Here is a 22,479-nt window from a genome sequence, read left to right as displayed (position 1 = left end):
AGAATACCATAGTCTCCAACTCAGGATCTACCCCACAAGAGTTTGCAGTCCAGCACTAGGACTAGGCCAGGTTGATAGGTTGTAGTAGGACAGGCCCACAGGGTCTAGGAATTTGGCTCAAACCAGTTGCCATGGCATGTACATAACATACTTCCTTATGAGCCAACCTACAGTCTGCCTGAGGGCCTCACAACAGGCACTGTCAGAGTTCCTGATCGTGCCCAGGCAATGAGGGATGACCACGCAATGCCACCAGATTGGGACACAGCTTGGGTGCTGGGAGGAAGGTATATAAGGTTTTCCCCGTTTGCTGTTTGCCTTAAATTGACTCCCAGGGTCTGTGTCATTGACTCCGTGCCTTCTTACCCCCTCCCCCAAGGGAGTCATTAGGATCCACCAATATCAAGTAAATATGAAACAGTACGAAATGATGTGCCCTGGACCCAATTCATATGATGGTTAACACTGATTATCAACTTGACAGGATCTACAGTTACCTAGAGACAAATTTCTGGGATTGTCTATGAGGAGTTTCTTAATTGGATTAACTGAGGTGGGAAAAATCTACTCGAAATGTGTGTGGCGCCATTCTGTGAGCTAAGACAGAATAAAAGGAGAGAGGAGGCTGAGCATCAGCATTCATCTCTCTCTGCTCCTGACTGAATGCAAAGGCCTGCTGACTCACACTCCTGTTCCTGTGCCATCTGTGGTGGTTTGGATGAGAATGGCCCACATGTGCTCTTATATTTGAATGCTTGGTCTATAATGGTTGGAATTGTTTGGGAAGCATTAGGAGGTGTGGCCTTGTCGGAGGAGGTATCACTGGGGGTGGGCTACGAAGCTTCAAAAGCCATTCCCAATTATCTCTCTCTCTGCCTCCAGTTTCCTAATAAGATGTTAGTTCAGACACTGCTCCAGTGCCATGCCTACCTGCCTGCCCGCTGCCTTGCTCCCTGTCATGATGGTTATGGACTCACTCTCTGAAACTGTAAGTAAGCCCACAATTAAATGCTTTCTTTTATAAATTGCCTTGGGCATGAGTATCTACCTATTCACAGCAATGGAAAAAATAAAACACCTTCCCTACCTGATGGGCTGTGCCCTTGAATTGTAAGCCAAAACAAGCCTTGCCTTAAGATGCCTTTGTCATAGCAATGAGAAGAGTCTTTAAAGCAATAAGGAACTGGGTGTGGGTACCAACTAAGCTACTGCTCAGGTTGGAATCCAGGTAGACTTTCTGGAAGAAATAACTTCTGTGTATATTTTCATACAAATTCAATATTGCTACATCTTCTCAAAGAAAGAATGTTGTGTTTGAGTTGGCATACAAGTTGGTGATCCTAGCTACTAGAGAGGCTGAAGCAGGAAGATCCCAAGTGAAAGATAAACAGCACTGGTGGCGGCAGCGCTGGTTACTGCGTGGAAAGGTCACGGTCATGACAGAACCCAGTGTCAGTTTTTAGAGCTTTAATAGGAGGGAAAGGTGGGGAGGAGAAAGAGGAGAGACAGGCTCAGAGAGAGAGAAGATGGTGGGGTGGGGAAGGAGCAGAGCAGAACAGGGAGCAGGGAGAGAGCAGAGAGAGAGTGTGGGGTCTGCATCCAGCTTTTTAAGGCATGTCTGTAGTCGCCAGTGCCCCCTGATGACGCAAGACACAAGACCCTGAGCTGCGTATGTGCAGGAGTGAGGGCAGGATCCTAACACCAAGTTCTCAGCCTGCCTGGCTACCCAGTGAGTTCAATGCACTCCCGGGTAAATTATTCAACGCTGTTGTAGGCCCAGTACAGGCATGACATCCTTAATTTGATCCCTGGATCCCACCTGGAATGAGAACTGACTTCTTGAAAGCTGTTCGTTGACCTCCACACACATGCTAAAGTATGCACATACCCCTACAATACCTCTCTCTCTCTCTCTCTCTCTCTCTCTCTCTCTCTCTCTCTCTCTCTCTCTCTTTCTCTCTCTCTCTTTCACACACACACACACACACACACACACACACACACACCACGTGCACAGAATAATAAAAATTAAAATAAAAAAAAACTGTCTCATCATAAAAAAGTAAAAGCAGAGTTTGGGGTACAGCTCAGTGGTGGAGTGCTTATCTGGTGTATGTAAGAGCTGAGGTTCAAGCCTTTATACTGAAATTAAACAACAAAAAGATAATTGCTTTTTTTGGCCTCTTTCTTTGGCCAAGTATCAGGGAATACTGGTGGTACCTGTCCAAGAACAGTCAGCAGAGAGCAGTCTGTGGTATTAACATTGTAGGCTACTTGCCAATTACAGGGCTTCCTCCCCAGCCCAATGGCTACAGGCTGTCCTTCCTCTAATGGGTCTTTTATCTTCTGCTATCAAGTGTATCACATTAAAATAATTATAACTTTCCTAAAATCCCAAGCAAAGAATGCCTTACAGGGGGAGGTTTGTACAAATTGCTTGTTTATCCTTCTTAATTTGGAAGGGAAGCTGAAGAAAGAGAGTTCTTGAAATGAGACAATAAGTGAAAGTTGGGAAATAGAAAAAGATTCATGTGAATGTGAAGTCCGTTGGCGCTGTCTCTAAGATGGCACACAAATAACTAAAAAGATGGTGGTTCCTGTACTGGCAGGTCACATGCTATCCTGAGAGGTATAGTGACTTGGGAGTCATTTTACTAACAAACACAATGATGGTAAGAGCTGCAATACTTGCGGTACTGCATTTCATCCTCACAGCATGTGGTGAGGTAGGTACCATCATGACTCCTGTTTTGCAGATACACAAGCAGATACTTATTGGGTTTCACACTGGAGGTCATCTTTCAACTGGGAAGGGGGGAGGGACACGAAGATTTGTTGCTGTGAGAAGGAGACAGTGAATATGTAAATACACAGTACCCAACAGCGCGTGATCTAGGCTTACTGGTTCTTTTCTTTGGGAACAATGCCATTGGGCCACTTTAGAAATGAGCCCAATCACTAATGAGCCCCCTTGGTAACTAAGATCCTTTGGCTAAAGTCCCATTTGGAAGAGCTTCACGGAATTCACGTTGTTAATAAACTTAAATTTCTGGTTTCAGTTAATGCAAGCAACTTGATAACCACATGGTAACTGGTAGATTTAGATGCATAAATTAGATACATGAAGACTATCAGAGTAGCTGTAAAGGTCCAGTGCACTCCTCAGAAGCTGCTGGCTTGACATTGACAGTTGGTCTGGCATAGTCTCAACAGAGGAATAAGGTTTTTGCTGGATGTGTCCCAGGAATCTCAAGGGATATGCACATCTTTAGCCCAGTGTCTCTGTTGGGGCAGTATCACAAGTTACCATGGAGTAGACTAGCAAGGTAATCAGACTCTGGAGGAGAAAGAAAATAGCTTTAAACTTGGAGGCCCCAGATTCTGATCAACAATATATTTTTAACAACTAGAACCATGGCTTCCAACAAGCTCTCTGCCCTCCGTCATTCGTTAGGAATGTACCCACTGGTGGGGCAACTGTTATTCCCTATTTTTACATGATCTGTGACCAAGAATATATGTGTATATCAATTTCAAACATGAACCAACAAACATGCTCTGACACGGGCTGTTCTTGAATGAAAAATAAAGCCAAATTCGTATGTGTCTCAATCTTATGGGGATGGGGGCAGGGATAAGATGGCTGATACAAAATCACTCAGAGAGAGTTTCTGTATGGCTTTATGCAGTAAATGTCTCCAAGTGCATTACTTCTACTTACGTTTAACTTTAGTAGACAGGTAAATGGTTGTTCTTTGGTACACAGTGCTATTCATCTCCAATCCATAGTTCCATAACTGTTCTGAAGTAAACACTGCAGATTCTAAAGTCTCTTGTGAGGCCCCAGGACTCTGTGGCTCTTGACCATATTCTCCTGGCATTCTTCACTACCACTCCTGGTGAAGAAAAAGTTCAGTGTGTAAATCTAACAGGGAATAGCATGTAGTGGGTTCTACTCTAAGACACATGGTAAGGGGAGTCTTACATGCACACACACACACACACACACACACACACACACACACACACATACACAGAGAAACAGAGACAGGGAGAGAGAGAGAGAGAGAGAGAGAGAGAGAGAGAGAGAGAGAGAGAGAGAGAGAGAGAGAGAGAGAGAGAGAGAATGTGTGTGAGTCCTAATCTCTCTGTAACTGGGTGCCTACTTGGGAAATTCTTACTACCTCTCAGCATTTCCTCCAGAAGTTTTTTTCTTTGCTATGAAGGGTGGTTTTCTATATTGCAGAATGTTTAGCCCCATCTCTAGGGGGCTAAATGTACCTCATCATTGCCAATGTCTTCATTTGCCAATGAAGGGGCGACATCTCCCACACCCCCTTTCAAGTGGAGAAGCACTAGTCTAACAGGAAGCATTGCTAATCAAACTAGAGATGACATGACCTTCATGATGACAGTCTGACCTCCTCTTGGTCTTTTCATTCATGGGGTAGGCACTGAGGTAAAGAACTCCTAACCTGGGCTCTTTTTAATGCCTCTTAGGTCCCACAGGTTCTGGTCAGAAGATACTATTTAGCCTTCTAGAATCCAATCCCGTATTTATTCTTATTAGCTGTGTAAAGTGGTTAAATCTCTCTCGCTAGGCCCTGGCTTCTGGATCTGTAAAATGGTAATAAGCATAGCATTCACTGTTGGAGCTGCAGATTGTCCTTTATTCAATATTTGCATCCCCTTCCTTCTACACTAAAACCTCCCAATTTTGAATTGTAACACACCCAGGTTAGAATTGCCAGAATTAGAAATAAAAATCCAGGATGCCCAGTTAAATCTTATTTTAAATAAGTGCTAACTAATACTTTTTAAAAAATAAAAGTATATCCCATTTTCTGTAGATTATCTGGAAGTCAAGTTTATTCACTGACCCAGCTCAGTGAATACCCTTCCATCCACAGGCCCCATTTGCCTCTAAAGCAGGGCTCATGACAGAGTCTGGATGGCAAAAAGCAAAGTGTCTGGGGAGTATGGATGTTTGCCCGATTAAGCAGTGACAGACTCAGGAGAACTTGGGTATTGCTCTCGGCCTGCCCTTCTTGCTGCTGGCATGTGAGGATGGTGCCCTGAGTTAGAGAGGCCATCGTCCCTGCCTGAGTGAAGACCCAGACTTATTGTCCTGACAGGAATGAAGATATCCATTCCAGAGGGAAACGTGCACCCTCCCTGTGACTATCTGACTATTAAAACAAAGGACCCCAAGACATGGGAATTTCACAGCGAGAAAAGAGCAGCCAGAGGCGGGGTTCATCTCTCAGAAAGAGCTTTTACACTGCTCTGACATACTCTCATACCACCTTCTGGGAGAAACTGGAGGTCAGGAACGACTCCATCAGGACCTCATCTTGACAAGGCTGCTTGTGTCTGCATGCCTCTTGCCTTCTCTTTAAATCTAAATCTCACTGTGGGGACCCTGAGCACAGACCTGAGGGGTCACTGGACCTTCTTCCTCTTCCCATTGAGGCCACATTGAATACACCTTCTTCCTCTTCTTGTCTCTTATTGTCGGCTTAACTGTTCTATGTGAGGCAGGTGGCAGGTAACTTTAAGAACTCTGGTAGCTGGGGGGGGGGGGGGGGGGGGAGGCGCCAGACCAATGGCCTCCCTCCTGAGCAGCCTCAGCTTGTCCTTGGGCAGAAACCTAAATGACAATGTCAGTCTTTTCTTTTTCTTCCTTTTTTTTTCCCACCTGTTTGCCACCTCACTTTAGCTTTATCTTGTGCCCGGGTGTTAAGTCCACATCTCCTGTCCCCAGAGGAGGCTGCCTTTTATAGATCACATCAAAGGACCAGCATCCAGTGGACTCCAGAGGGGCTCTGTGCAGGAGAGATGCCACAAGGAAATGAGAGAAAATGCAAGAATTCTGGGAAGATATTCTGCAACTCCCCCCCCATTCCCCCCCCCTCCCACCCCCCACCCCGCCTGGCTGAGCCACACAGCGGCCTTCGTTTACTCCAAGCTAACCCCACTGACCTGTCCTGAAACAACAGCGCCATCTCTGGGACCCCATCTCCTCGGACACCCACTTCCAGCACCTCAGGTCTGGAGAGAAGTGGGAACCTCGCTATGCATCTGCTCTGCCTCATGTTTTCTCCCTCACAGCTCACCTCTGCCCTGGGTGGGGTGGGGAGTTCTGCTTTGTTGCTTACTCACACAATCTTTTTCTCTCTTTTTGTAAAAAGCTGTATTTATTTAGCAGTCACAAACATACGCAGGAGACCGGACACAATTGTGAAGGTCGGAAATCAACCGGCGCGAGTCAGTTCTCTCCATCCACCATATGGGTCCAGGGGATGAAACCCAGGTCATCAAGCACTGACTGAGTTATCCTGCTGAGCCACCCACTAGCTCTGCACACACAGTTGCTAATAAATAAGCGTCTTCAAAGGCATTTTGGGATGGCGATGAATGACATGGTGACATCAGGTGCCAGTGTGCTAGCGGTCGTAAGGGGTGAGGTAGAGTCCGCGAACACTGCTTGGGCCTGACACGCCCTCTCCATCTGTTCCATCTTCTGCCTCTCCTTCCTCCATCTCCCGGTCTCTCTTTCTCTGCTTTCAAGGTACAGATTCTGCAGAATAAACTGGCATTTTACTTTGCTCTTTTTGTTATTGATCTCACCACATGTCCTCTATGGGTCAGAACGTTGTAAGGGGAAAGGTGTGCATACTACCTTAAAGCCCAAACAGTAATTGCAACAGATTTTAAAAAAAAATTTTTTTTTTTAATTATTTCAGTTGTGATTGAATACAGGTTTTACCTCGGAAAGCAGCTTGATTGGTAGTGGCTGGTTGGTATGAGGCTCTGTAGGGGATGTGCCTCGGTTAGAGATCCGGAATCGATTAGAGATGTCTGCCATCCACATGACAAAGGAGAGTGGTGTTTGTTATCCGGGATCTGTAACATAAGCCCCACTAGTAGTTGTCATTTTCTCCTGGGTCATGCCCTGAGATGGCCTTGGCAGCCGTTTGGATACCTTGGTAGTGACTGAGTCGTTTTGCTATTTACTTATCTTGCCTATTGTGCAAGAATTAATTTTGCACTATTGCAAGTTGTATTTTAATTTAAATCACTAAGTAAGTGAACAGATTAAATCCCTGTCTCCAAGCTCTTACAAGAAGTGTAAGCTCTAACATTTATTCTGTTGCCAAGAAAGATGGAAAAATCTATCAGGATAAATTCAAGAGCTAGATCTACACCCGATCAAAGTATGCTCCTGATTTCTTTATTTTTATTTTTTTCCCCCCATGAAGCTTTGGGATGCCATATCTCTTCATCTTAGGAACACACACTTTGAAAGACATCAGAAGGCCATGATTAATGAAACCATACATGCCACAACATAGGGAAAAGCCTCAAGAACTGTTTAGTAGCAACAGTAATGCAATCATTTGCCTGCCCACCTTGAAAGCATCAACCACACCCAATGCCCCTCACAGATACCCTTCTTTTTTTAATAAAATTAATTTATTTATTTTTATTTTATGTGGACTTGTGTTCTGCCTGCATGTATGGCTATGTGAGGGTGTTAGATCTTGGAGTTACAGACAGTTGTTAGCTGCCATGTGGATGCTGAGAATTGAACATGGGTCCTCCGGAAGAGCAGTAGGTGCTCTTAACCGCTGAGCCATCTCTCCAGCCCCCCACAGATACCCTTCTTGTTGCTGGTGGTCCATTGTTATAGAGACGCCACCTGACTCTCTGTAGTCCTCAGATTGCATTTCAGTGGACCGAATTTGGACAGAGATCATTTATTTTTCAATTTTAGAAACCTCCATCATACCTAGAAGTATTTTTTTTTTCTCAAATGATACTAGTTTGGGTTACATGGAAATACTTGGTTAAGCAAAGACCAGGAATGTTGGCAACCCAATGCAGTAATCAACAGTTAAATCAACCGCCAAGAGATTTAATAAATAAAATATTAGAAATAAAACCAACGGGGTGAAATTTCATTGGAAGCACTTAGTGTGTGATACTTTCATTCATTTAAAAATAGAACCCAGGAGGTATGTGAAGTACTTAAGGAATGACATTTGTCACAGGATCAGACTGACTTCAAATAACAGTGCTGGTGGCATAAGTGTGTATACATGTCTAGTCGTAAGCTACTTAGGAGTTTTGTGGTTGTTGGGGCTTTCTGGATGGGCCAAATGTCCAATTCTGAGGAGGGCGTGTTCAGATAGGAAATTCTGAAGACAGCTGAAGCTCTCCTGCCTGAAAGCTCTGAGTCAATGCTGCTCGTCGGCTAGGCCTTCAGAACCAGGGCAAAACAGAGTCTTCATTTCTGCTTGGCTGTAGCATTTTCTCTCTCCAGTCTGTAGTTTTATCTAGACTGGTAAGAAAGAGCACACAAGGCGAACTGTGACTTTTGCAGGACAAGAACCAGCTACAGTATGGTTGGCTATTTTGGACTCGGATTTGTTATTTTTGGTTCCGGTTGTTCCAAAGACGCCACACAACCTCCCATGGCCTTGCTGTGTAAGCTGACACCCTGGTGGCTGGGTACGATGGCAAGGTGATGATACCCATGTCCTGACTGAGCGGGAGGTGGACTTCCTCTGTGCACACACTGCTCTGCAGAAACTGATGAGAAGGCCAGCTCCAGACTTCAGTGCAGAAGACGACACATAAGTAGTGGTTTTCTCGGTGTTTCTAATGACTGCAAATTCATTCCATGATTTTATCATACTTACCTCATACTTCTTCCCGGACACTGAGGCAACTCATCTTTCATTGCACCCACATATGTGATTATGTTTTGCATGCACTGAACCATGAAAATGTAGAATGAATGGATCTGGGCCTTGTCTGTATAAAACTTCCTGGTCCTTAGAATGTTGGCAAATCTTTCGGCATAAAGACCATAACAGCCATGTACATTTTTTTTACTAATAGTTACCACTTATCTATATGAATTTCACCTCTCCTTTTTACTCAGTGGAAGTGGGGGAGCATATTTAAAACAAAACAAGAACAAAAGAAAAAAACTACAATTCAAAAAACCACTGGCAATACTCTCTCCCATAACCTTCCCAGCCTGTGGTTAGGCTATAAAAAGGAAACAATTAGGAGTCACAACAAATTCTTAGTTAATGTTGCACATAAAAAAATGAGTGCACACAAAAATCCCTAGCAGCTGGCAGATGTCACAACATTGGGAGAAGAAAGCAGAATCATGAAACAGAACTGGCACCAGATGAAATAGAGTTAATGAGAGCATTTCTTACACCTACCATGCAGTACATGAAATCGTGCTCTATTAGAAGAAGCACGGACTGTTGATGGGCCACAAAGAAAACGCTGAGGCAGGGAAAGAACTGATGAGGCTTCCTGAGAAGCTGATGGTGAAGCTGGGAAAGCAGGACACAGACAACATGGTCCTGTCCAAAAGCAAGGAGGTCAGGGCAGACAATGTTATAGGACACAGGAAGAAGTTAGAATCCCTAACCCTGAAACAGTGCAGGCTGGTGAGCAAACGAGCATTTGAATAGTGCTTCATCTTCTTAGCACTCACACAGACATTCTCAGTCGGCTCCAGCAGCGGCATCAAAGTTTGTGACCCTTTTTAACTCCCCTGATGGGAAAGTACAATGGAAGAGTTGGAGTCACCCAGGAGAACATAGTTTATTGGGATATTGTTTGTTTGTTAGGGGAGCTATTTTGTTTTGTGATGGCCCCCATATGCTCATATGTTTGAATATTTGATTCCAAGGGGGTGGAACTGATCAGGAAGGAGTAGGAGGTGTGGCCTTTTTAGAGGAGGTGTGTCACCGGTGGCAGACTTGAGGTTTCAAAAGACCAGTGTGATTCCCGGTGTGCTCTTTCTGCCTCTTGCTTTCAGATCCAAATGTGAGCTCTCAACTGTTCCTGCCGCCAAGCAATTGCTCTGCCATCACAGACTCTGACCCTCTGAAACCAGAAGCCCATTGAAATGCTTTCTCTTTTAAGTTTCCTTGGTCATGGTGTTTTGAGTTTTTTTGAAACAGGTCTTGCTAAGTTACTGAAGCAATCCTCTTTCTTCAGCCCCCCCCAAGTAAAATGAGACAACTATAGTGTGCCATCAGCCCCTGCTGAGAACATAGTTTATGAGACACTGCCCCATTTTGCTTTTCTTTATTTTTAAAATGTATTTAATATGCATTAGTATTTTGCCTGCATGCATATCTGTGCACCACATACATGCCTGGTACCCACAGAGGACAGAAAAGAGCATCAGACTCCCTGGAACTGGAGTTACAGATAATTGTGAGTTACCATATTGGTGCTAGGAATCACCCGGGTCCTCTGGAAGAGCAACCAATGATCTTAACCACTGAGCCATCTCTCCTGGCCAATGAGACAGACTTTAGATAGACTTTCAATGTTGACCAAGTGGTTTCTCTGCTGCTTACTCTGCCTCTGCTTTCTATTACCTGACAAAAACTAAGCAGACATCTGAATGAATGGTCCACCAACCTAGCATCCACTAAACAGATGTCTGAATGGACCACCATCCTGGCATCCACAAGTAGATGGAAAACAGAAGGAATAAGATGGAAATGGCAGCTCCAGGCAATCTCAAGAAAATGTGATTTTTATCATTCAACTGGACCTTTCATCTCAGTACTACAAACTTATTAGAAGAATACTTAAACACCACAGCCAAGTGTCAACTTGAACTTGAATTTGGAAGAAATCATTGGGCGTTATTAATTTTGTTTGGTTTTGAGATGAGGACTCACTATGTAGCCCTGACTGGTCTGGAACTCACAGAGATCAACCTGCCTCTGCCTCCCAAGTGCTGGGATTAAAATATCACTATTAATTTACTTGGGTATTACTTTGTCATTTCATTAGCTATCGTTGATGTCTTCAGCCACTTAATATGCCATGAAACCTCTTCTTCTACAAACAATCAATAATATGACCGTAAGCTTAGCACATGTGCAGAGAGCATGATGCCCAACACACTCACAAAACAACATTAGGTCACCAGGTTTTTACAACCAGAAAGGCTTGATATGGTCAGCAGACAAGGAGGTCATCTCTCCAAGCTCACCTCTGCACCCTAGTCTGTTGGCATCAGGGAAATTAATACAAGAAGACAGAGAGAGAGAGAGAGAGAGAGAGAGAGAGAGAGAGAGAGAGAGAGAGAGAGAGAGAGAGAGAGAGAGAGAGAGATGCTCCTGCTGATTGAATGGCACAAGGGAGTCTGGTGCTCTTTTGTGCAGGTAGGGGCATGACTCTTTGCAGGTCACATACTTCTTGGAGAACTTGGATATTGTAGCTTCTAACATTATCAGTTGAATGAGCAGGCTTCTTTTGTGCATATCCATTTTTGGACAGCCAGTTCTGACTTGCTTGAATACCTTAGAGGCTTTTCCTGAAAGATATCCTAAAACCCTTTGTTATATAATAGCCTAATTTAACTGTTGTCTTTTTTTCCCCCAATCTGCAACCTCTCACTCTCCTAACAATAGTGGCCCCATAATTCTCTAAGTACCATCCTTTTCCCAATTGGAGGGACATTTGTGAGTAGACAGCCAGATACCCATTCACTGAAATTTGAATTAGAAACTATACTTTTTGAACATGTTCCTCAGCTTCTGTGTATGAGAGACAGTGTCTGGTGTGACCCATGCTGGCATTGAACTCACAGTGTGACCAGGGATGACCTTGAACTTTGGATCCTCCTGCTTGCATTTCCTGAGTGCTAGGGTTACTGGGTGCTGAGATTACACTCAGGGCTTCCTGCATGACAGGCAAGCATTCTACATCCTCAGCTCAAGGGCATTGGAAAACACAGGTCATTCTGAGTCCCTCTAAGCCCTTTGTAATGGCTTCCAGCTGCGTTTAGAATAAATGTCCTACAAGGTTGTACACCATCTGCTTTCTACTCGGTCTCTTATCACCCTCACCCTCCTTCATGACTTGCCCCCAACCCCCACTCACACACCTGGGAAAGAGCAGTAAGATGGGGGAAAGAGAGACATGGATAGTTATCATAGGAAGCTACCAATTATTCCAGCAATCCACTGACCCTCCATAAATGGAAAGGTAGGACCACTCATTCATTAATTCACTTATTCGACTGTTTTGAGTATCTGTCCTAGGGATAACAAGGTGAACGAGGCAGTGTATCTTGCAGTTTGAGAGAGGGTAACAGAATCCACCTGGGCTAAAAAAAAAAAAAAATTGCTAAAATTATTTGACAGAAGGCAGAACTATCAGCTTAGTGACTCGCTGAAGGGGCAGAAGGGCATGTATCTAAAAACTGAGTTGTTCAATGCCTGAAGTTTAAGCTTCATACATGAGTCTACAGAATGGTCATATAAATTTGTAAAAACCCATTTCTGGACAAGTGCTTTCCCTCAAAATCATAGAACTCGTACCCAGTCATTTAAAAATGGTCAATTATGAAAGGCTTTTTTTCTTTGGTAACAGTCGATCCAGTTTTGAAAGTGAGACCCTGACAAATTTGGAAGTACAGGCCCGAAATGAAGTGCTCGAGAGGTCAGGGTAGGAGGATCTCTACAAGTCTGAAGCCAGCATAGTGTATAGCCATTTCCAGTGCAGCTGGGGCTACGTCCTGAGACTCTACCTCAGAAAACAAAAAGAAGAGAAAAGAAAAAGGAAGCAGAGAGGAAGATAAAATCCTTGGACTTCCGGATGACGCCATAGGAGGATTGGGGCTATCATGATTAATTATATCACCAAAAGTTGCATCATCCCCAACAAAGACAGCCATAGTCTCTGCACAGTGAGAATGAACCACATGGTGGGAAGGACTGGAAACAATATTAACAGAAAAAACTCAAACAGCCTTTAAAAGGGAGCCTGGAGGAATTTTAGCACACACTGAGCGAGATCATCTTATAACTTGTTATTTCCAACTTTTTCCTGTCCACTCACTTCATTTTCTGTTTTTTAATAATGAATATGCATGGCTATTCTAAAAAAAAAGTTATTTTAAAGATAGAGAGCAAACAGGCTTATTTCTAGTAACCATATTTTTCAGTCACATCTTTGAAAAAGGACCAAAAGGGAGTTCTGCTGTACTTAGTAAAGTTTGATAAAATTCTTGAGACACCACATACAGTTCCTGGTTGCTCTTCTAAGGTCTCTGGTTACTCTGGCCTTTTCTCCAATGTCTCTATTGCTTCTTGAGTAACGACCTGGGTGATCTAAATTCTCCTTGCATTTCAATTAACTGAAGTGTTCATACCTCGTATAGGTATACACAGAGCCTGCTTTTTTTAACCTTCATACTTTATTTAAAACATCACTGACATATTGATATATAATTTGCACTGAGCCAAATGCCCATGTCTTAAGTACACTCACAGATCAGTTTTTGCAAATGCATTCACATATGTAACCAACACCCCAGTTGAGATACAGCAGTCACCCCAGAACACTCCTGCTGCCCATTTTTCAGTCAATCCCACCTTCTGTAAACACTTATGCTTGGCTCAGTCTCCATGGGTGACCTAGGACGTGACCCTCATAAAAACAAAATCTTTCTACATGTGTTCTTCCTATCTGGCTTTTTCCATTCAGCTTGATGCTCTTGGAATATGGAGGTGTTGCTGTGAACACTGGACATATGATTGCTATTGCAGCCTGAGAGACCAGCTCCCAGAACTACTCCAGGGTAATAAAAAGAAATGCCAGCAGAGTAGTGGGACTTAGGAATAATTCTTATCTATCTGAGGGAATAAGGTTCATGCATGTGCTGAGGGTCATTTGCTTTATTTCTCTCCAGCTCTATTCCACCAGCTCTTTGATCTATACAGCTTATATATACATTCAACGGAAAGCTTTAGGCCATTAAAAAAGGTTACTTTTGAGGGTCACATTGTATTCCTTGAGTAAATGATAAGAAACAGAGCCATTCTGAAAACATGCATAAAGCAAATCTGCCAGCCTTCTGATTAGTGGCACAGTTGTGACTGTGAAGGAGGATCTGGCTGTATTGCTATCTCCTAAGGAAATAACCTATAAAGGGTTACAAGGAAAAAAGGATAAACTACTAAGAAGTCTAAGGAAGAAATGCAAAAATTATGCACTACTCTATATTTTTTAAGTGTAACTAACAATGGACTAACATTTCATGATTAACAGACTTAAGTGTCAGTTTCTCCCAGGCTAGGATTGTTTATGTTGAAAGACAGAGTGCTATTCTGATGGGAAAATGCAGAATGCTGTTGGTCTGGCTGGGAGTGAGTAACCATGGCAATGGTCCGCTGTCAGCCAGGCTCCCTGGTCTGTAGGCTATAAAGCGAAGGTAGGGGCATGATGCTCTGCACTTCCCAATGAGCAATGACATTGAAAGTGTCCCAGACCTAAAAATATATTCTCCTATCCTGCATGCAACACCAGATCATAAGGCAACTTGTAACACTTTATTCAAGGCAATGAAGTTATATTATCCTCTGCAGCCCTGGCTAATTGTAAAACTTTTCCTGTAGTTCAGTGCATGTAAACCTGTTTCTCTCCAGACTTGGTTAATTAATTAATTAATTGCTATTCTGTCACTCTTGTAAATTTCAGGACCTAAACAATAAACAGGTAGTTGGCTGAACCCTCAGTCTTGTATATAAAACTGAGATTAGGAGTTTGTGCATAGAGTTAATTATGGTGGTATTTTATTTGTACTGAAATGTGATTTTAATTGTATGTTAATAAATAAAGTTGCCTGGGGGTCAGAGCTATTAGAGCCATAGCAAGAGCGTGGCAGTGGTGGCGCATGCCTTTAATCCCAGCACTTGGTAGACAGAGCTAGGTAGATCTCTGTGTGTTCAGGGATACAGCCAGCATTGGAGACTTACGCCTTTAAGACCTGGAGGGCTGTACTTACAGGCAGTGATGAGGCAGTCATGTGTTTGGGTTTACAACCAATGAGAAGGCAGAACAGAAAGACTATATTAAAGACAAACACACAGGAAGTAGGTCTCTTTCGGAGAGGTAGGACCACCGCAGGAGGAAGGATAAGGTTTTAGCTCTGAGCTCTGACCTCTTGGCTTTCTCTTTTACATTGGTTCTGTGTTTCTTATTTAATAAGACAGTTGGTTACATCTATAGTTAATTGCTGAAGGATTTTGTAGGGAGTTATCTTATGTTATCAGCCAGACTTTTTAGCAAGCAAGAAACTGGCACCAAAGTTGCTTTATGCCTGACCTTGGTTCAACAATCAGACACCTGGGAACTCTGTCCTTGTGCATTATCCACAAAAGTTTAACTTACAAAGCAGTCAGTCTAGTTTGAATTTGCTCTGAGGTTTTAAATCAGCTAATTGTATGTAGCTTGTCTGGTCAGCCTGAGCTGGTGATATAAAACAGGCTTTTAGTTTCTCACAGTTTTCATGGAACAAAGGCCTGGCTACAAAAGTATACTTTATTCACTAAAATTAAGAATATAATATAAGAAGAAATAATCTTTCTTGTCATGAGCTGTTTCAGGTCATGATGCAGATACAGCAGATAGCAACTGATAATTCAGATGTCAATCCACCAGATGAAGAATTCTCTGATGGAGGAGAACCCCATTCAAGCAAGACTCACAGGACCACTGACTCTGAAAACTGTTGCTTCCATCTGTGATTTCACATGTGTAAAAACAGCTGTGGAATCTCCTTATTACCATGCATTTTCATGTGATATGTACATGTAATCTCATGATTACATCTCAATATTATGGGCACATCTATTTATGGATGGTCAGGAAGATGACTTCTCATTCAGCTGTATAATTTTGATATATAGAATATATACTAGAATGTGCTTCTTAACTAGATCTATTATTCCACATGGACTGAAGGCAGTTAGGCCCTGTTTTTTATCACTAGCTCCAGCTGGCATAAAGAAAACAACAGTTTCTTCTCAGTTCTAAGACAAGCCACATACAATTAACTGGTTCAAAACTTTAGAGCAAATTCAAATTAAACTAAATGCCTCTGCAAATGCCTCATATGATTAACCTCCACAAAAAATACACAAGGACAAGTTCCCAAATGTCTAATTGTAGAACCAAGGTTATTAGCAACCTAAAATACTATGTCAATGTTTTGCTTGCTAAAAGTCTGACTGATAACACAGACCAGCAGCCACTGCACAGGAAAGTGCCAAGCACCCTGTCCCCACCTATGTGTTGTCATGGTAAATAGTTCTGTTTCTTATCATTTACTCAAGGAATGTGCTGTGATCTTCAGATGTAGCTTTTGTAATTTTTTTTTATTATTGCAAAAAGCCTCCTGTTAAATGTGTATATCACCGTGTAGAACAAAGGAGAACTAGAAAGAATTAGAACTTAGAAGGAGTTTCAACTTAGGAAGAATTAGAGCTGTAGAGAGAATTAGAGCTGTAACAGAAGAATAAAATAGCATGACCCAAACAGTTCATGTGTGAATTTATTATAGATAAGAAAATTTTCTAAGTCTTGCTCCTGAAAAGCATTCTCTTAACAACCCTGGAAGCAAGCATTACACGTTCTGTCAATCCACACACATAATTGTGCCCAATAAGTGGAAAACACACTACCAATGTGGGAAGAATCCCATAGCTGTTTGAGGAAGAATTGTGGTAGCACACAAGAAAATTACAGACAAAAGCAGACAGCATTTATAGTAGTCTGTGGCCTTATAAACCTTGCTTGATAAGGTTCCTCCATCAGAGAGTGGGTTGACCTTATGAATATCAGTTGTCATCTGCTGCATATTCTTATGGCCTCTGGTAGTCCCACCTTTTCCATTTAATAAATGTAGTGTGTGAATTTCTCTCTAGGAAATGCATAATGTGGATAATTTGAAGTCTGAAGATGATTGGAAAAATGATAAGCAATATTTAATGATTCTGAAATTATTAAGAAGACTCTATAAAGAGTTATATTGAACAAAAATTTTGTAATTAGTGGGTAAAGTAATTAATTATCTCTATAGCAGAGGATATCTGTAGCTAGAATGGCTAATCTGAGAATGAAGAATAACAACAAATACCAGTTGTCATCCGTTGCATATGGCCTCTGGCAGTTTGCATTACTGAGCAGTTGTTTTTTTTTTTTTTTTTATTCCTAGAGTAGGATTTCTTTATCCATGTTTCTGTTGGTGGAATTCAAAATACAAAACAAAGCAGGGTCTCATGAATCCCAGGCTGGTCTCAAACTCCATATGTAGACAAGGAAGACTTTGAACTTGGGATCCTCCTGTTTCTGTCTTCCAAGCACTGAGATTACAAGCCTGTGTGATCATAACCAGTTCCTATGGTTCTGAGGATTGATCCCTAAGACTTCGGCAGGCTAGGCAAACATTCTACCAACAAAGCCACATCTGTAGCCCTTTTTGCTGGAGTCTTTCTGGAATAAGCACTCTGATACCAATGAGTGCCCTGGCCAGCAGGGTCTTCAACGGAAACCTGAAGGGAGGGTCAACGAATGAGAGGGACAAGAGATACAAAGAATGAGAGCAAGACAGGATGTCTGATCAAGCTCCAAAATTTTATTTTCCTCTTAAGGCATATATAGGCAGGGGCAAAGGTGGGGTGCAAGCAGGGAGGGGACTTTAATCATGGGTTGTTCAGCCAGCAGGGAATGTTGCTATGGGGATTATCTATTCTTGCCTAACTGCCTAACTGCAGTGCAGTCACCTGATTTCTGAGAAGAGGTTCTGGTGCTATGGAGACTTAAGCAAGGCCTAGATCTAGAAAAAGAGGAGAGAAGCCCAAATATGGTGGCATGTGTGTCAAGGGTCACTTCAGCTTATGGCTCCCATCAAATGAGAGTGGAAGAGAAGAGATGTCACTGGTGGACCACAGCCAGGACAACTCCTGAAAAGCTTCGATGCCAGGTCCAATCTGTATTCTCATTTTATACTCTAAAACCACAAGAGCAGGCAAGCAAGTGAGATCTCACGAGAGGGTACATGGCAGTCAGCAGTTTGTTAAGGGCAATGACCTATTGTCTCAGAAATCCTCAAGGTCATTCTGTTTCAGGTAGCAAGCGAGGTCATGCTTGGCAAATAGAGAGTACAAGTAGTGTTTTGTGTAAATCACTAAATAAATTAACATAATTATCTAATAGTTGGTATTTTCTACCTTCCTCTACCGTCTTGTAGACTTAATACTATGTGTGGTTGGTTGTTTTACTCTTTTTACTCTTTGGCTCTTTGGGGTCCTACCACCCAGCTCCCAAATTAATCACACAGGGTTCAGCCTTAGCTTGGCTTGTTTCTAGCCAGCTTTTCTTAACTTAAATTATCTTGTCTATCTTTTTCCTCTGAGCTTTTATCTTTCTCTATTCCTGTATACTTTTCTTTACTTCTTACTCTGTGGCTTGCTGTGTAGTTGGGTGGCTGGCCCCTGATGTCCTCCTCCTTCTCTCATTCCTCAATTTCATTCCTCCCTTCCCAGATTTCCCCTCCTATTTATTCTCTCTGCCTGACAGCCTTGCCTATTCTTTCTCTTGCCTGGCTGTTGGCTGTTCAGCTCCTTATCAAATCAAACAGATGTTTTAGACAGGCAAAATAACACAGCTTCACAGAATTAAACAAATGCAGACATCAAAGAATGCAAAACATCTTTACATCATTAAACAAATATTGCACAGCATAAACAAATGTAACACATCTTAAAATAATATTCTACAACAATTGTTTTAATTTTTAAAAAAGTGCTTTTTCCCACCAAGCCATTTCCCTAACTCATTATTTTTAATGAGTTTTTATTTTGTGAAATGATCCAGAAAAAAGAAGTTCACATGATAAACACAGGTAGACAGAATGTTATACAGCAAACATTAGTGAATAGCAAATCTTCATATCTGGTAACCTGTTTGTTTCCTTTTTTTTTTTTTTTTTCCTTTTCTTTTTTCTTAAGGTAAGGCCTCACTATATGTGGTGGTTTGAAAGGATTGGCCTCCAAAGGGAGTGGACTATTAGGAGATGTGGCTTTGTTGGAATAGGTATTTCCTTGTTGGAGGAAGTGTGTCACTGTGGAGGTGGGCTTTAAGGTCTCTTATGCTCAAGCTATGCCCAGGGTGGCACAGTCTCTTTCTGCTGCCTGTGGATCAAGATGAAGAACTTTCAGCTCCTTCTCAAGTACCATGTCTACTTACACGCTGCCATGCTTCTCATCATGATGATAATGGACTAAACCTCTGAAACTGTACACCAGCCCCAATTAAATGTTTTCCTTTATAAGAGTTGCTGTGGTCATGGTGTCTCTTTACAGCATTAGAAACCCTAACTAAGACACTATGAGACTGTAACTAATCTGGAACTCACATAGACCAGGCTGGCCTCAAACTCACGAGAACCATTTGCCTTTGCCTGCTGAGTGCTGGGATTACTGAGTACTGCCACCATGCCATCTGCTTCAAATGCTTTTTATTCTGCACATACATACATACATACATACATACATAACACTAACACAAACACACACACACACACACACACACACACACACACACACACACACATTATTTCAGACACGGTCTCTCTATGTAGCCTTGACTGTCATGGAACTCATACATAGATCAGGCAGGTTGGCCTCAAACTCATAGTCAACTGCTCAGCTGGCTCTAATATTTTTAATTTAAAAAAGGCAGGCCTGGTGGCACATCCCTTTAATATCAGCACTCAGGAAGCAGAGGCAGGTGGATCTGTAGTGTGAATCCTAATTGGTCTTAATAATAATAATAATAATAATAGCCAGATATCAGGGTAAATGCTGAAAGATCAGAGAGACAAAGGAGCAAGCCACAGCCACCTCTTACCTCGCCAACTCCGCAGGCTGAAAGAGCTGAGCTCCTGTCTCCACTCCACCTTATCACTTCCTCTCTTAGCCCAGCCATATCACTTCCTATTTCCTCCTCTCAAGTGCTGGGATTAAAGGTGTGTGCCACAACTGCCTGGCCTCTATGGTTAACTAGTGGCTAGCTCCACACTCTGATCTCCAGGAAAGCTTTATTTGTTAGCACACAAGCAAAATATCACCACACAGATCTCTGTGAGTTTGAAGCCAGCCTGTTCTACAGAGTGAATTCTAGGACAGCCAAGGCTGTTACATAGAGAGACCCTGTCTCGAAAAACCACACACATACAAAAAAAAAAAAAAAAAAAAAAAAGTATAACACAAAATTTGCCACCATATAATGTTTAAATTGCAGTTCAGTAGTGTGAATGTAGTACTGTCTACTTCTATGGATTGACAACTCCAGGCACTTCAAACACTTCAAAGACCTACAGAATATGGCATTTAAAATGCTTTAAAAACTTAGACTTTCTGGACAGTGATACACGTCTATTCCTGGCAGCACTGATTTGCTTCTTAAAGAAAGATGGGCGTTGAAGACACTCCATAGGAAATTTATCTTCTTGGCAAAAATAGCCATTTGGGCAAGAAACTATTCTTGCCTGGACTGCTTGACAAAATGTTGTATCGACTGGACATGCAGGACCCATAGGAAGGTGACCACTGAACTTTGCAAGGCAAAATGGTCCTTCAGGTTCCTGCTTCACAGAGGAAACTGCCAGACATTCTACAGGACACAGAGAAAAGTGACTGAGAGACTCTAGGCCTGTGGGCTAAAGATGGATGCCCCAACATTGCAGAGGAACTTTGGATGACTGTCTAGGCAGGTAGCTCTCTCTGTCATTCTGGATTTTGGGAGTTACTCACAATACTCTTCCTGTTTACTTAAGCAATATTGTATCCTTCTGGAGTCTTTGATGTAGTTGAAGACTAGATAGTTATAATTATAATTTTCCTTGGTTATGATATAAGATAAATTATATATAAAACTTTAGACTCACAAATACAGGATAGATGATAAAATATTTTCTTTAATTTTACAAAATACAAGTAGACGAGATATTGTAACACTAATTCCTGCTTGATAACTGTTCTATTATATGTAATTTTACTATGTTAAAGTTAAAACCTTCCTTTTAAATAGAAAAGGGGAAATGATGGGTGATATTACTCTGTATGTTGTGAATATGTTGCTCTGATTGGTAGATTTAAAAAAATGCCAATTGGCCGGTAGCTAAGCAGGAAGTATAGGTGGAATAAACAGACAAGGAGAATTCTGGGAACAGAAAGGCTGAGTAAAGAGACACCAATCTGCCGTCCAGAGAGCAGCATGTAATGGCACACAAGTAAAGCCATGGAACACATGGCAACATATAGATTAACAGAAATGGGCTGCGTTTAAGTGTAAGAGCTAGTCAGTGTTAGGCCTGAGCTAATGGCCAAGCAGTTTTAATTAATATAATCCTCTATGTGTTTAGTTAGGTCTGAACAGCCGTGGTACCACGGAGCCACTAGGCAGGAACACAGAAAAACTTTCAGCTACACCTGGCAGAGATGGAATCTTCTCTTCTTTTGTCTCTGGCTGATGTCCCACGCTGTCCACAAGGCCCACCCATACTGTTGTCTGTGCCTGGACTCCTTCCTTTTAGAGGTAGACTCAAGTTCTTCTGTGTTCCCATGTAGATAGCATGTCATGTTCACCCATTTATTTACAGACAGACTCCTGGTTGGCTCTTGTGAATAATGATCTACAAACATGGGTGCACATCTTTGAGACCCTGCTTCCAATCCTTTTGGATATATTACCAAAGGCAGGACTGTTAGGGGCATATGTTAACTTTATCTTAAATGATACCATTTTCCATAGTACCTGATTGGCTACACAGTTCCACTAACAGTGCTCAATTCTTTTTCTTTCTTTAAAAAAATCATTATGTGGGTGAGTGTTTTGCCTTCATGTATGTCTGTGTACCCTGTGCTTGCAGTACCTGTGGAGGCCAGAAGAGGGTGTTGGATCCCTGGGATCTAGAGCAGCCATGTTAGTGCTAGAAATGGAATCTGGGCCGTCTAGATTAGCAGCCAGTTTTCTTAACTGTTAAGCCATCTCTCCAGTCCTCAAATAAATGTGTGTGTGTCTGTGTGTGTGTCTGTGTGTGTGTGTGTGTGTGTGTGTGTGTGTGTGTGTGTGTGTGTGTGTGTGTGTATTTTAAAGGAGTCATTTATTGAAGCTAAGACTTGACAACCAGCCAGGTATGGTGGTGCATGCATTCAATCCCAGCACTTAAAAGGCGGAAGCAGGTGGGTCTCTGTGAGTTTAAGGCCCAGCCTGGTCTACATAGAATTCCAGCACAGACCTCATCTCAAAAACCAATAAAGAGTTGATGGCCGACCTGTTGTGGTGGCACACACCTGTAATCCCATCATTTTTGAGGTTGAGGCAAGAGAATCACAAAGTTGAGACAAGGTAAGACTCTATGGGGGTAGGAGGAGAGGTAGAGAGGGAAAGGGAGAGAGGAAGAAAAAGATGAAGAGAGAAAAGGAGAGGGAGGAAGGGAGGAAGGAAAGGGGAAAAGTCTTGTCTCCACCTCTAATATTTATTTATTTATTTATTTATTTATTTATTTATTTATTTATTTATTTATTTATTTTATGTGCATTGGTATTTTGTCATGGACGTCAGGTC

At 42.2% G+C, this 22,479-nt stretch overlaps 1 protein-coding gene across 2 annotated transcripts in view; it reads left to right on the top strand.

Moving 5' to 3' along the window:
- Positions 1-22,479, top strand: part of Lmod3 (leiomodin 3) — a 60,675-nt gene that overhangs the window by 5,743 nt on the left and 32,453 nt on the right. For both annotated transcript variants that reach the window (XM_076567436.1, XM_042273705.2), the window contains exon 2: positions 883-988. The gene's annotated coding sequence lies outside the window, so the exon portion shown is untranslated. The remainder of the gene's footprint in view (positions 1-882; positions 989-22,479) is intronic.

The sequence above is a fragment of the Peromyscus maniculatus genome, chromosome 3 (assembly GCF_049852395.1).
Source record: "Peromyscus maniculatus bairdii isolate BWxNUB_F1_BW_parent chromosome 3, HU_Pman_BW_mat_3.1, whole genome shotgun sequence".
NCBI classification, from domain to species: Eukaryota; Metazoa; Chordata; class Mammalia; order Rodentia; family Cricetidae; genus Peromyscus; species Peromyscus maniculatus.
The sequence above is the reverse complement of the archived record's forward strand: the minus strand, read 5'-3'. Positions and strand labels throughout refer to the sequence as shown.